We start from the raw sequence: 16692 nt of genomic DNA, 5'->3' as shown, positions 1-16692 counted from the left end.
ACAGAGACATGGCAGGGGGTATCACAGTCCCCAACCTGCAACTATACTACAAAGCTACTGTGATAAAAACAGCATAGTACTGGCAAAGAAACAGACCTGAGGACCAGTGGAACAGATTAGATGATGCAGAAACAACGCCAGACACACTCAGACATCTCATCTTCAATAAAGGAGCCAAACACCCTCACTGGAGGAAAAACAGCCTCTTTAATAAATGGTGCTGGAAAAATTGGACTTCAACTTGCCAAAGATTAAAACTAGACCTATATCTCTCGCCATGCACTAAACTAAAATTGAAATGGATTAAAGATCTAACTATTAAAATGGAAACTCTGAACCAGTTGGAACACAGGTTAGGTAGAACTCTTGAAGACATCGGTGTAGGAAAAGATTTTATGAACAAAACCTCAGTTGCCCGTGAACTAGCACAAACAATCAACAAGTGGGATCTCTTCTTATTAAAAGGCTTCTGCACAGCAAGAGAAACCACCAGCAGTGTGAAGAGACAACCCACAATGTGGGAAAAAAAAATCACCATATTTTCTTAACATGAGCCTAAAAGATAAACTCCTCCCCTTATCACACTTCCTGAACCTCCTGCATGAGCCCCGGGAGCACAAGCTCCTAACTGCTTTAGAACAACTGAGCTCAACCCCATAACATCATCAGCATTGTCATTTTGATGCCACTTCCAGGCTTGGGCAGTCATGCTGGTTCCATTGAGCCCCTTATAAGTCCACAATCTCCTCTCCTGCCACGGAGGTAGAGACTCACAGTTGATTGAAAAGAAGCCCAATTAGTTACCACCCCCAAATTCTAGGAAATTCTAGGAAAACAAAAGAGAAGCCAACCCTGGAACTCACTGCAGCTGCCGTCTCTACCCTGCTGCCCTCTGTTCTTGAGGGTGGACTTAGGTTATAGCAGTCACCATTTCCGGGGCCTGACTGTTTGAAACTCTCCCCAGTGTACTTTAACCACAATCTAACCAGAAAGGAGGGGCCTCTGGGAGTCAGTCTCACTCTTGAGTTTTCTCATTGGCCCAGTCCTGCTCTGTGGAGGATATTTTCCCTTTCATAAATCATTGCCTTTCTTACCATTTCTGTGTAGCCTGCCCAATTCTTTTTTCAGGATACAAAGAGCCTGCATGTTGAGGGAGACCAAGATCAACTGTCTGGTAACACTTTCAGTTAAATTAAGTTGTAGTTCCAAAAGCACCATGGGTGAAACTATCAGGATAGCAAGTGTAAAATATTCAGTAATAATACAATTGTACTTTTTTATGATCTTTTTAAACTTAGTATTTCCATCTATTCAACTTTTATGTCCCCCTCTCCATGCTGTACTCCAAGCCAGAAACTCCCCAGTCATACACAGCAGGCTGAGGATTACCTCCCCTGCCCCATACCCCCTCCTTGTACACACCTGACCCTAACCACACGCATACATACAACATGGGAAAATTTTAACGTATTATCATGTCTTTAACTGCAAAGAGTAAAAAGCTCTTTTCTTGAGATCAAGCAATCACAAAGAATAATATAAGTAAATTAGCTATTTTGTGATGCGTCGAGTTTCTAACACTAAAATCATGTGCTGCCCTAAAGTGCTAATTTAAATTCCAATCTTATAGAGAAATTTTAACATCATCCTTTTGGCAACATACTTCTAAGATTTGTAGTCTATTTACTTTAATGGTTCTAAAAGAAGTCTCCATAGGGCCAGGGATTTAGTTCAGTGGTTCTGCCGCCTTCCTCGCAAGCGGAAGGTCCTGAGTTCCATCCCCGGTACCAAAAAAAAAAAAAGAAGATTCTATATATGCTAAAAGATGAAGTCTTGTTACCATTAAAAAGGGTCTAAAGAAGTTGTTCATAAAGTTATTTTAAGAGCAAACATGCATTTTCATTTTTGTCTACGTAGTAATTCTTACAGTATAATTTCCAAAACATGCAGCTGAATGCTTCCACACAGGTGTGCTATGAAGCTGGAGAGACATTGTGCTCTATGCATTCAAGCATGTGTTTCGGTGCTGGTCTTTTCACAACAAACACTTCATAGGCTTCCTGCTGTTTATTCCGGGAGCATATATTTGGTCTTTTTATAGTAAAGAAATTTACAAGGAAACTCTGGAAGCTTATAAAATCAACAGGAAAAAGCTATAAATTCTTATAGAGGTGACTGAGTTGGTAAGGAAGTGATTGCAAAAATCCTTTATGACTTAAGCGGATGATGAGATAACAGTGTTACCCTTTTAGTCCTTCTCTTACTATTTCACTCTCCCCACAACTCTTTTGCATTTATGGGAAAATTTAACTCAGTGTGTTATAAATTAGTGTTCCATCAGGTGGATCCAGGGCCTAAGGGTCCCTCCAGGGCCTGTCTTTCTCTCCCACATAGAAAGAGGAGGAGGAATCAGAGCAGACCAGTGTGAAGAAAAGACTTTATTGCAGGTATTTCAAGAAGTGGTACAAACCCATCCCGGGGAAGAAGTGGGGTGCTCAGACCTGAGACACCACCACATCTGGGGTGGAGGTCCTGTTTCCTGAGGTAGGGGTCAGTCTCCACCCCTTTGAGCGGCCACACTTGATGAGTTACTAAACTTGTTGCCAGGGCCCAGAGTAAGTGAGCTGATAAGGGAATTTCGAAGGGAAGCTTTTTTGTTTGTTTGTTTCATTTAAGGAGAAGTAACCTACTTAAAGAGGGTATTGGGGGAACAGTGCGGCTATGCAAAACCCAGGCTGCCCGCTCTGCTGTCTGCTGCTTGCAGAGATGCGAAGGGGCCCAGTCCCTAATCTAATTCCACCTGAGAAGTCACTGTTCCTACAATACCATACTTTAAACATCACTCTTGTTTTCAAGAATATCAAGGGAAGGGGGAAAGAGTAGGAGGAGAAAAGGGTGTCAAAAATGATCAAGATAGGATATACATATGTTTGTACGAATTCCCAAGACAAATATAAATATTATGGATAACAAACATATACCAATAAAATGGAAAAAAATGTAGCAGTCTGTATATTTATAGTAAATACATGGATTAATACTAGTAGCTAATTCTGGGTAAAATCTCACCACAGATAGGCCCTGTCTATATCTATACCCATTTAATCTTCCCCACAAACCTAAATGGTAAGCACTATTATCATCTGGTTGGTAGTTGAAGGAAATGAACCACAGACACCTCAAATAACTTCCCCAAGATATCAGTGGATGTCTGGCTGAAGTTCTTAACCTTTACTTTATACTCACTAACAGCAAAAATGAGAAGAACCACTTTTCAAGAATGCAAATTTTGTTCCAGGAACATTCATTATCTCACTTCACCTTTGTGCTCCTGTGAGTAAATAATGTCTCTGTTCTACAGATGAGGAAACCAAGGCTTCGAGGTACCCAATAACTGGCTTAAAGTTACTGGTAAGTAGCACTGAACCACCTTCTATAAGTGTCATAAGATATTTTGGGCTCAGCTTCAGTGGAGGGCTTTAAGTATTAGTGATAGGAGGCTGATGATGCCCCATGGGAACTGTGTGGCAGTAGTGTCCCATGATTAGGAGATGGGAGGAAGCTAAGGTCCCATGAAGGAAAAAGCAAAACAGGATGCATGGGTTTGCTATTAGTATTTGATCTGCTCTTGTCTCTGAAACAGCTTGTGTTCTGCTCTTGATCTTTTCAAATAACTTCGAAAAAGTACTGACTTATTGTTGAGGGGGACAATGTTCTTGACTCTATACTAGAGACACAGGTGGTACTACCTTAGAGCAAGAGGCAGCAGCTTCTTGTAAAGAGCCAGATGGGGAATATTATTGGCTTTCCATGGCATAAGGACTCTGGCATTGCTGCTAAACTCTGCATTGTAACACATAAGCAGACACAGATGATATGTAAATGAGGAGGCGTGACTGTGTCCATTAAAGCCTGGTAAAGACTAATTGCTCTCTCTTCTTAACCTTCACTACTAGTCAAAACACAGGGCCCTCATACATGCTTCTACAGCAGTCTTAATCCATGCTTCATTCTCCAAGATTTGCCTCATACTTCTGCCACGCTTATGCCAACACATCAACTGCGCTTTATGGAGCTTCCAGCTCACTGTAAGTATATAATGTATCTGGAACCTCTTCTTCAAACACACTCTTTGACTTAAACAGAATCCTAACTCACACTTAGCAAAAGACCTTGCATTATTCATTCACTCACTCAACAGTGATATATTAAATTAAAATTATATCAGTAATAACTAACCTTGCACGGTTGTGTGCTTTGTGTATATTAATTCACACACCCACTTTATTCCTTTACAGATGAGAAAACTGAGACACGGAGTGCTCATAAACTTTCTGTAACATACCTCACAAGTGGCAGAGCCAGAACTCAAACATGCATCCATGCTCCGAAACTAGTCTTACCTACCACACACCACTGTTCTAGAGAAGGATGTACATTAGTGACCACTATAGAGATCATCCCTGCTCATGGAGTTATATTTAAGTGGGAGATGATGTTTGTACATTTTTCACTTTGTAGTGATTTTAGTTTTGCAGAAGAGTCGCAAACTGTACGGGGTTCCCATATACACTCAGGTTTCTTTTCTCAATATTAACATCTCATACAACCATGTAATATTTATCAACACTAAGAAATTAACATTGGCTCCGTATTGCACATTCTAATAGAGTTTCATCACCTTTCCCACTAATGTTTTAGGGTCCAGGTTCCAATCAGGATACCAGGTTGCACTGGCTCATCTGGTCTCCTTAGGCTCCTCCAATCTGTGACAGTTTCTCAAACTTTTTTTTTTGAAGTGACTTCAATACTATTGATTAGGTGTATTGTACAGAGTTCCTCAGTGTGTTTCCATAAATGGTGTGGGACTATGGGTTTCTCAATAAATAGTGTAAAGATGAGGTGCCCTTCTCCTTGTATCACAGTAAAGGTCTAAGCTGTAAACATGAGTCATCACTGGCGATGTTAAGCTTAATCCTTCAGGTCAGATGGTATTTGGGAGATTTCTCGGCTGTGAAGTTACTGTTATTTTATTTTCATATTATGTTACTTAGAAGTACTAAGTTCCACTCAAAAAGATGAGAACTAAACTACTTCCTAGAGGAAAAAGTAACTACATTAATCATATAAAATTCTGTAGAAGAAAATATTTGTCTTTTATTCCCCAGTTGTCTAGCCAATCATTTGTATCAGTATGGACTCCTGAATATTTATTTTATTTTTTGTTATAATCCAGTACTTTGAATATTTATTTAACTACCAAAATTATCCCAGCTTTAGCCTTTGGGAACTTTTCAGGTTAATTACTATTTCATTGTCACATGTCTCTAGTTTTTTGGGGGTTTTTTTATACTTGTTTTCTGTCACTACAAGATACTCCAGGCTTATCTTGTGTTTTCCTGCCCCTGCCCTAAAATCAGCCTTGACCCAATCTCCAAAGAGCCTTGATTGCTTTTACTGGAAGATGATATTAGAAATCAAGATCTGGATTCCAGAAGCGCTTTTAGGTGCTTTCAGGGGAAATAAATACAAAATATATGTATATACATTTATATAAATAAGAAGACTTTAAATAAATAAAAGCACAAATTGGTTATTATAAAGGCTATGAAGGAAAAGAATTACAGACATGATCTAATATTGATGGGTGAGGTAGACGTTCAAGTGGTCTTTGCAAAAAGAATATATAAAATGACATCTATTTAGGGACTAGGAGTAAGTGAGGTGGAAGAGAGCAGGAGAGCATTTTGGGTAGAAGAAGCATCATTAAGAAGATGCTCCGTGCATCTGAGGTCTTGGAAGAGGCGCCTGGCAAGAGTGTAGTGTTATCTCTCGGGGACATGTGACTGCAAAGGGGCCAAGGCTGGATCCTGGAAGACCTTGAAGGACTTCAGGTCTGGTCACAAACACAATGTGATGCCCTCAAAGGGCTTTTAATAGAGTGGGGAGGTAAGTGCATTCTATGTCACATGGAAATGCAGGGTTTTGTGAAGTGGGGTCCTCCCCAACCTCCTTAGCACACCTTTGACCCCTCTGCCTGTAAGCTTTCCTCAGCTGGCATTTGTCCCAAGGGATATGTACACCTGCCCATATCATTCAGCCTGCATCAGAAATTTCTCTTTCCAGTCTTTGGTTTCACCAAGGTCAAATCTATAAAATAGACTCATATGAAGGACACTTCAATACTCTTGTTTCAAAATGTGCTGTCACATCATTTGCTAATTCACTCTGTCCTGAGAACTATATCTCAAATGCCTCACAGAACTCCAGGCTGTAGCAAATATTAAGAACAATGTTTCCCTCAGTATGGAGATACATCAAAAAACTAGGATTAGAGCATTTGACCCAGATATTCCCCTACTGGGTATCTTTCCAAAAGAATTAAAAGCTTCATACCACAGTGATATATGTGTGCCCATTTTTATAGCAGTGCAGCTTGTAATAGCTAAAACTTGGAAACAGCCCATTTACCCATCAACTGGATAAAGAAGATGTGGAGTTTTTTTAAAAAATAAAATAGACTACTACTCAGCCATAAAGAATGAGAAACTAGAGACATTTATAGCTAAATGGGTGGACCTTGAGGCCATACTCTTAAATGAAATAAATAGGACACACGTATAAATACTGAATAGTTTCTCTGGTGTGAGAAACTAAAAGTGTAAAGAATCAAAGTGTGTAATAGATAATATGAAAGAGGAAGATAAGGCCCAAAGGGGAAGGGGAAGTGGGAGGGGTAGGTGAAGGGAAAGAAATAAATATGAGAAAAGGAAAAGATGGAAACAAAGTCTTTGTCAATAGGGAGGGGTGGAGGGGCAGAAGGGAGGGCAGGGGAATAGGGAAAAAATAGGAACCACAATATAACCTATAAAGGTACAAATTCCCAATGATGAATGTCATCATATTGCATAACTAAAATGTGCCAATAAACAATGAATTAAAAAAAGGACAATGTTTCCCGGTTTTCCTCAGTTGCTAAGGAGCTCATGACTACATTTTATGCACACTCATCTTCATCAGCTGTGAATTTCTGACAAAAGAGTTTCCCAGGTAATGACATCAGCAAAATGGCTGGGTAGGAAGAAATTCTTGACATGCTTTCCTCTACAACAGAAGTCCCAGACAAGAGAGAACAGCAGCAATTCCACTGGAGTGCCTCAGGCAGAGCACCAGAGCATAGTGGGGATGTGGCAGAGACAGAAGGCAGAATGCAGAAATGCATGGTGCCCAAGTAAGGAAGGCTGTGTGCACACAGCACCCAACATTCCTTCTCTGGAGATCCACTGTGACCCAAGAAGGACTCTGCCTGGTGTGAAGGGGAAGGCTGAAGGTCCCTGAATGTTTACAGTCACATCACAGACACCCAAGGCACTTATTGCTGAAGAATCACGCAGCCTTTAAGGCCCACTTTGGAGGAGTTTAGGTGACCACATCGCTGCACTGCCCTGCGGAAAGAGCTTCACCCACATTGTGCCTCCTCCACCCAGGCTCTTGTAACACAGAGCCATTAAGAGACCCACCAGCTTCCCACGTTCCCACAGCCTCCTAAGTAGACTACCAAGAGGCTCCCAGGAAATACTCCAGCATCACTGTCAGTCCTCTCACTGCCCAAAAAGTAGCCAAGGGGCCTTGCTTACCCACCTTTGACCCTGGAAGCAGCCAGGCAGGCCCACCTACACTGCTACTGCCCTAGGAGTACTCAAGCGGCCCTCCTGACCACTCATGGACTCAGAAGGAAGCCAGGCACCTGGCCCATGCATCCTAAGCCCCATGAAGCAACCAAGCAACTAGCCCTGAGTGCTTCAGCCCACAGAGGCCCAGGAAAGCAACTGAGTAGCTTTCTTTAATGGCTCATCCCACTAAAGTCCCCCAGGAATTACCACAGTGGTCCTACCTACCCTCCTATAGCCCCAAGAAGCAAGTAATCCATTTTCAGAAGTGCAGCCTTCTGAGGCCTGGAAAAGCTGATGCTCAGGTCAGCCCATTGATGCTCAACCCCAGGAAGCACCTGGACCTTGTGTAGGTCAGACCCTGAAGGCCCTGCCAAATTGCCCTTACAGCCCTCGGGCACTGACAAGAAACTTGTCTGGACTTAATGGTGTGGCTCAGTCCTTGTGTGTCCCTGAGACATTAACAGGCACTCTACACCACCTCTGGACATGCTGTGCCTCACCATCTGGGCCCACCAGGGTAGTCCTGCCCTCACATGACCTGTGGAAACTGATGAGTGCCCCCACACACTGCCAACTACACTGGATCTAGAGCTGCTCTGGAGACTGCCCCACCTAAGGGAGCTCCATCCTAGCTTACAGTGCGGTCCTACAAACCCTGTTGTCTAGGCCAGTGAGTTGCCCACAGACATCACCAACATCAACTACATGTCAGTGAAGCTACTTGGTTACTACACTAAAGTGCCAACTTTTAAGAGCCAAGGTGGCCTCTCCAGCCAACACCCTCTGACACATCACCAGCAAGAAGTCTTTGACTATAAATGCTACACTATAAAGTTGATAAAAGCAGCTGACCCGCCAGGTGCACAAAAACCAATGGGGTGACATGATAGAGCCTTCATGCAACATCACGAACCCTGACCCCACTCTGCAGGACCTCAGGTGACCACATCACCACACTGCCCTGGAGAAAGAGCCCAGCCCATGCTGCACCTCTTCTACCCAGGCTCTTGTGGCACAAAGCCATTTGAGACCTCCCCACCTTCCCACAGTCTTGGAATCTTCCTGTACATACAGCAGAAGTAAAGCATGGCACCACGACTCCTCCAAAGGAACACATAGCTCTAGCAACAGACCCTAAGGAAAAGAACATCGGCAAGCCTCCTGACAAATAATTCAATGATTTATTTAGGGTAACTTAATGAGAATATAGACAATTTAATGAAATTAGGAAGACAATTCATGATAGGAATAAGAAATTTAGCAAAGGTAAACCATGAAGATGATTCGGAAATTCTGAAGCTAAAGAACTAAAGAAATGAAATAAAAAATATAGTGCAGATTTTACAACTAATACCACAGTAACACAAAGAATCATTAGGGACTGTTATCAACAAGAATATGAAAACAAATAGAAAACATGGAATGAATGGATAAATTTCTGGACACATAGTAACTTATTGAGATAGAGCTATGAGGACACAGAAAAACTGAACAGACCAATAACAAGTAACAAGAATCAGTAATTAAAAGTCTCCCAAAAAGAAAAACTTGGGACCCAGTGAATTGACTACTGAATTTTACCAAACTTTTATAGAACTGACTTCGGTTCTTCTCAAACTATTCAAAAGTATTGAAAAAGTAGGAACCCTTCCAAACTCACTCTGTGAGCCCAGCATTTCCGATACTGCCAGACAAAGGCATAATAAAAAAGGAAACTATAGATCAATATCTTCGATGAACAAAGTATAGCAAATCAAACATGACAGCACATACAAAATTATACACCAAGATCAAGTGTTGATTATCTAGGTATGCACAAATCGTTCAATATTTGCTAACTGATAAGTCACATCAACATAATAAAGAATAGAAACCATATGATCACCTCAATGGATGCAAAAAAGGCACTTGATAAAATTCAATACCCTTCCTTATAGAAACCCTTCAAACATTGGTATACAGAGAATGTACCTCAATATATTAACACTTGTATTTGACAAGCCCCAGCCTACATTATACTAAATGGAGAAAATCTAAAATCATCTCCTCCAAAATCAGGGGCCTGTGAAAGATGCCTACTTTCTCCATTCCTATTCAACATAGTTGTGAACATTAATTGTGACATGTCAACCTGATTGCAGTAGGAAACACCTGGCAGATTAAGAAAGCAGAGTTCCGAGTCTGTCTAGATGACTGGCATGCGGGTCAGTAAACTGAGGAAGGAGGACCTACCACGGTGTGGGTGGGACCAACCGGTAGGATTGTAGCCTGGACAGAATCAAAAAGGGAATGAAGAAGGAAATGTGCCCATTTTGAAGAGGTCCGGACTTGAGTGGTGTATCTTTTGCTCTGCCATCTTCGCCATCAATCTCCAAGTCTCCCGTTTCTCCAGACTTCCAGCTTAGACTTCCACTGGGGACTTCTGGTGAACTTCCATACCTTTAACCTTGGACTGGTACTCTATTCCTGACCCTCTTGTTCTATGGCTTCCATCTTCTTGAGCTGAGCAATTCCTGGATTCTCCAGGTCTCCAAAGCACAGACACCACTGTGGATTCTCCCACCTTTGATCCTGTAAGCTACCTAATAATCCTTTCACATAACTATACATATATTTTCTATTGCTTCTGATCCTCAGATAAACCTAACTAATACGATAGTATTAGAAGTCTTAGGGCAATAATACAAAAGAGAGAAAGAAGGAGTGTACAAACAGAAAAAAGAGGAGGTTAAATTATCCCTATTTGCAGATGGCATTTTTTTAGACAACCCCAAAGACTCCAGCAAAAACAGTTAAAGCTGCTAAATGAATTCAATAAGATTTCAAGATACAAAATCAAGATACAAAAATCAGTAGCTTTTAAATATACCAATAATTAAATCAGTGAAAAAGAAATCAAGAAAACAATCCCATATACAATAGCTACAAAAATAAAATATCTATGAATAAATTTAACCAAAGAAATGAATGATCTCTAAGATAAAAATCACAAAGCACTGCTGAAAAAAATTGAATAGGCTACAAAAAATGAAACATATTCATGTTCATAAATTGGAAGCGTGTTTTTAACATAGCCATACTACCTAAAGCACTCTACTGATTAAATGCAATCTCTATTAAAATGCCAGACATTCTTCACAGAAACAGAAAAAGGACTCCTAAAATTTGTATGGAAACACAAAAGACACTGAATAACCAAAGCAAATCCTGAACAAAAAGAGAGAGAAAAAAAAGCCAGAGCCATTACAATACCTGACTTCAAAATAATACAAAATGTTAACAACCAAAACAACATGATACTGACATAAGACAGAACAATGAGACAGTATTGAGACTCCAGAAATAAATCCATATGTATAGCCAACTGATTTTGACAAAGGCACCAATGACATACTTTGCAGAATATCTCTTCAAAAAATGGCACAGAGAAAACTGGATATTCATATGCAGAACAAAGAAAGTAGACTCTAGCTTTCATCATATAAAAAATAAATTAAAAATGCACCAAAAACTTAAATATAAGACCTGAAACTATTAAATACTTGAAGAAAATATAGAGGAAATACTACAGGACATTAGTCTGGCAACCAGATGGCAAAAGCAAAAAACTGACAAATGAGATTACAATCAAACTAAAAAGTTTCTAGTGAGCAAAGGAAGCAATCAACAGAGTGAAGATACAACCACAGAATGGAAGATTATATTTGAAAACTGTCTAGCAAGAGATTCATCATCATAATGTAGAAGGAACTCAAAAACTCAACAACAAAAACAAATAAAGTGAAAAAGTAATCCAATTACAAAATAGAAGAATGACCTGATAGACATTTTTCAAAAGAGGATATATAAATGTCAAAAAATATGAAAAAAATATTCAACATCATTTACCATCGGGGAAATGCAAATCCAAACCTCAATGAAATATCATCTTACCCCAATTAGAATGGCTACTACAAAAACAAAACAAAACAAACAAACAAAAAAATCAAAGCAAGTTCTGGTGATGATGAGAATGTGGAGAAAAAGAAATTCTTATACATTTGTATATAAGATAACTGTATGGTGATTCCTCAAGTAACTAGAAATAAGACTCCCATATGATCCAACAGTACTACTACTGGGTATGTATTCACAGGGATTGAAACCAGTATGATTTTGCGCTTACATATTTATTTCAGCACTACTCACAATAGCCAAAATAAGGAATCAATCTAAGTGGCCATCAACAAATGAGCTGAGAAAGAAAATGTGGGCCATATACACAATTTAGCCATAAAAGAATGAAGTGCTACCATTCATGGCAACTTAGATGGAACTGGAGGACATTATGTTGGGGGAAATAAGTCAGGCACAAGAAAGATAAGTACTACAAATTTTCACTTACATGCGGAAGTTAAACATGTGATCTCAAAGGGGCAGAGATAAAACACTGATTACAAGAGCGGGGAGGGTGTGCATGAGGCAGGGTTGGAGAGTGAGCATGTGGGAGTAGCTGGACAGGAGAAATGATCTTTGATATTCTGTAGCACAATGGGATAACTATAGCTGACAACAATCAATTAAATATTTCAAGATAGCTAGGAAAGAGAATTTTGAATATTCTTCATACAAATGTTTTATACGTTTAAAATGTACATATTTCTTTTATGTGATAGCATACAAAAATATATGTCTTGTGCTAATAGAAATGCCAGTTACTCTAATCTGGTGACTACATACTATACACATGTATTGTGCCCATAAATATGTATAATACTATGTATTCATTAAAAGTAAAAAGATTTAAAAATAATTTTTCTCCTCCTCTTACTCCTAGTATGCCTTTAGGCTATACAAAGATTATTGCAGTGAACTTGTATTTTTATTGTAAGCCAATTGAAGATATTGTTTAAATCAGCTACAAATTTTGTTAACATTAACAAAGAAATACACAAGTGTCTCCTACCACTTTATGTAGGAATTTTCATTTTGGGCTCCAATGGCAGCTGCACCATAAGGCTCCAGCAACATGAGACATCTAAGATACTTCTGGGTTTCTTTACAGCTCTAATGACTGCACAATTCTGAAATGCTTCTGATTGTTGAACCACAGGCATGAACAATGGCCTGCCATTCTTGTTAAATAATGAGACAATGGTTATTTTAAAATGTTCATAGAATCTTCTGCAATAATCTAAAAATTTACTAAATGCAAAACACATTAAGAGAACAATTTGTTTATTAAAAGCATATTTTTAAAAAAAGTATGGATGAACTATAAGTATAAAAATGAAAATATAAGACCTATCATCTGTAGTGTAATACTGTAAGAATGCAATAAAGACAAATAATTATTCCCTGAGGAACATTGTTACAGCTATTGCTTAATTATGGTTTATTTTTCCTTTCCTCTATGATAATTATTCACTCATTCATACTAAGAGATGATGACAGTTCACTAAGCATGGTTGTGTTTTGGCCCATATCCTCTGTGCTTACTTCTCGTTTTAGCCCTAAAACAAATTTAATTATTTTCAGGTTCTAAATTTATTTTAATGGTGTCTGTATCTATTTAGATTTATGATTCTATGATATTTAAAAAATTAGGAGGCCACTTTCATTTTGATATTTTAGAAATACAATGAGTGTCATTTAAGATGTTAAGGAATTCTCAGTCCTTCCAGTATGTAAAAATTTAGGTATACAAGTAAATCCCAAATAGAGTCAGGATTTGGTGTCATAAGACTTGGATTTGAAAGGCAATCATACTGCATACCAGAGGAGTGTGAGCTTGGATAAATTAATCCCTCTGGGCCACTGTTTTTATTTTTAAGGTAGAGTTGGCGGTAATCACCATTCTTACAACTCATTGTATTCTGATGAGGCTCAAATGAAATAAATGGTTTTTGATATCATGAAATTGTTGTCAAATAGCATTGATAGTCTATGTATTCATTCCTTTCTTTTTTAAATTTTTTATCAGTACATGTTTGCAGTACATAGTGATTATTTCAAAAACATATGTCAAACACACACTATGTGCCCAGTACTCTGCCAAAAATGTACAGATGTCTGATTAAAAGATTATGATGATGATGATATGTTTCATAAGTTTTAAATGTACATAATGTATGAAATGTACATAATTTTATTATACCTATGTAACAACATCAGAGTTTTATAATAGAGTTATGATAGTTCTGCCAGTAAAGTCTTTAAATTTATAATTTATTCATTCTGGAACTGATAATTTTATTCTTATTTTTTCATAGATATCACGTGTTGAATGCTAGTAAATAATGGAGCTGAAACTCTGGAATTGCAAAGAGGATATAAATTGTGATCCTACTATTTCTAGTCAGAAAAGTTTAAAACTGGTTAGTTTCATATTTATTTTATTTTATTTTTTATTTTATTTATTTTTTCTTAAATTCTTTTATTGGTCCATTTTAGATATACAATACAATCACATTTCTCATTGGGAACTTTACATGATGCATCTTGTTTCTTATTTGTTTCCCATTCCTAGCCCTCCCTTCACCCCCTACACCCTTCCCTATTTACAAAGACTTTATTTCCATTTTTTCCATTTCTCATCATTTTTCCTTTCCCCTCTTTCCTTTCCCCTGCCCCTCCCACTACTCCTACCCCTTTGGAACTTTTCATCCTATTTTGCATTATCAATTATTCATTCTAATCATTGGTACATTTCAGGTAGACAATATAATGACATTCATCATTGAAAATTTGCAACTTTACATAATCTCTCTTGGTTCTTATTTTTCACCCTTGCCCAGCCCTCCCTTCAACCCCTCCAGTCCTCCCTATTTACAAAGATTTTGTTCCTATTTCTCCATTTTCTCATATTAATTCCATACTCTTCTTTCCTTTTCCCTACCCCTCCCACTTCCTTCCCCTTTGCCCCTTTTCTTCCTAGTTCACATTACCTATTATACATTTTAGTCCTTATTTACACTTTCAGTTTCTCACACCAGAGAAACTATTTGGTATTTATACATGTATGTCCTATTTATTTCACTTAAGAGTATCGCCTCAATGTGCATCCACTTAGCTATAAATGTCTCTAATTTCTCATTTTTTATGGCTGAGTAGCACTCCATTTTATTTCAAAACCACATTTTCTTTATCCAGTCTTCAGTTGATGGGCATTTGGGCTGTTTCCAAGATTTAGCTATCACAAACTGTGCTGCTATGAACATGGTTGCACATATATCACTGTGGTATGATTCTTTTAATTCTTTGGGGAAGATCCCCAGCAGTGGAATAGCAGGGTCAAATGGGACTTCCAGTCCTAGTTCTTTGAGGTATCTCCATACTGATTTCCACAGTGGTTGCACCAGTCTACACTCCCACCAGCAGTGGAACAGGGTTCCTCTTTCCCCACAGCCCCGCCAGCATTTGTTATTGGTTGATTTCATGATAGCAGTCATTCTTTCTGGTGTGAGGTGGAATCTCAGTGTTGTTTTCATTTGCATCTCTTGAATGACCAGCGATGTTGAACATTTTTTCATGTATTTATTTGCTATTTCTACTTCTTTGAGAAATGTCTGTTCATTTCAGATCCCCATTTTTGGATTGGGTCTTTACATTTGGGAGGTCTGATCTTTTTAAGTTCTTTATAGATTCGAGATAGTAGACCTTTGTCAGAGGAAAAGCAGGTGAAGATTTTTTCCCACATTGTGGGTTGTCTCTTCACACTGCTGGTGGTTTCTCTTGCTGTGCAGAAGCTTTTTAATAAGAAGAGATCCCACTTGTTGATTGTGCTAGTTCATGGGCAACTGAGGTTTTATTCATAAAATCTTTTCCTACACCGATGTCTTCAAGAGTTCTACCTAACCTCTGTTCCAGCTGGTAGAGCGTTTCTATTTTAATATTTAGATTTTTAATCCATTTCAATTTTAGTTTAGTGCATGGTGAGAGATATAGGTCTAGTTTTAATCTTTGGCAAGTTGAAGCCCAATTTTTCCAGCACCATTTATTAAAGAGGCTATCTTTCCTCCAGTGAGAGTGTTTGGGTCCTTCATTGAAGATGAGATGGCTGAGTGTGTCTGGCGTTGTTTCTGCATCTTCTAATCTCTTCCACTGGTCCGCAGGTCTTTTTCTTTGCCAGTACCATGCTGTTTTTATCACAGTAGCTTTGTAGTATAGTTGCAGGTTGGGGATTGTGATACCCCCTGCCATGTCTCTGTTACCTACAATTGCTTTTGCTATTCTGGGTCTCTTCTGGTTCCAAAGGAATTTTCGGATTGTCTTCTCAAGGTTCGTGAAGTATGCTGCTGGGATCTCAATTGGAATTGCATTGAATCTATATAGCAGTTTTGGAAGTATGGCCATTTTCACTATATTAATCCTTCCTACCCAGGAGCAGGGGATGTCTGTCCATTTTCTGATATCATCTTCAAGCTCTCTTTCAGAGTACTATAGTATTCAGAGAAGAGATCTTTGATTACTTTCATTAGGTTGATTCCTAGGTATTTCAGTTTTTTGGATGCTATTGTGAAAGGAATTATTTTCCCTATTTCTCTCTCAGTAAGTCTGTCATTTGTGTAGAGGAAAGCTATTGATTTTTGTGTGTTGATCTTGTAACCAGCTACTTGACGGAATTTGGTTGTTAAGTCTAGAAGACTTTTGGTGGAGTTCTGTGGGTCTTCTATATAGAGTATCATGTCACCTGCAAATAATGACAATTTGACTTCTTCATTTCCTATCTTTATGCCTTTTATTTCTTTCTCTTGTCTAATTGCCATGGCTAATGTTTCCAGAACTATATTGACCAAGAGTGGTGATAGTGGACATCCTTGTCTTGTTCCTGATTTGAGTGTGAAGGATTTCAGTTTGTGACCATTTAGTATGATATTGGCTGTTGGTTTTTCATAGATGGCTTTTATCAGTTTGAGGTAGAGACCGTCTATTCCAATTTTTTCTACAGTTTTTGTCATAAATGCGTGTTGGATTTTGTCAAATGCTTTTTCTGCATCTGTGGAGATAATCATATGGATTTTGTCCTTGGCTCTATTGA

General features: G+C 38.7%; 1 protein-coding gene across 2 annotated transcripts in view; it reads left to right on the top strand.

Annotated features, from left to right (window-relative positions):
• Positions 1 to 16692, top strand: part of Fggy (FGGY carbohydrate kinase domain containing) — a 479381-nt gene that overhangs the window by 443713 nt on the left and 18976 nt on the right. The window contains exons 17-19 of one of the 2 annotated variants that reach the window (XR_015452488.1): positions 3362 to 3411; positions 3957 to 4088; positions 13925 to 14029. The gene's annotated coding sequence lies outside the window, so the exon portion shown is untranslated. The remainder of the gene's footprint in view (positions 1 to 3361; positions 3412 to 3956; positions 4089 to 13924; positions 14030 to 16692) is intronic. The other variant, XR_015452489.1, reaches the window with a different exon arrangement.

The sequence above is a fragment of the Heterocephalus glaber genome, unplaced genomic scaffold (genome assembly GCF_053883595.1).
Source record: "Heterocephalus glaber isolate CG9 unplaced genomic scaffold, H.glaber_assembly_v1.0 deba00001447, whole genome shotgun sequence".
Taxonomy (NCBI): Eukaryota; Metazoa; Chordata; class Mammalia; order Rodentia; family Bathyergidae; genus Heterocephalus; species Heterocephalus glaber.
This window is presented reverse-complemented; position numbering and strand designations above follow the sequence as displayed.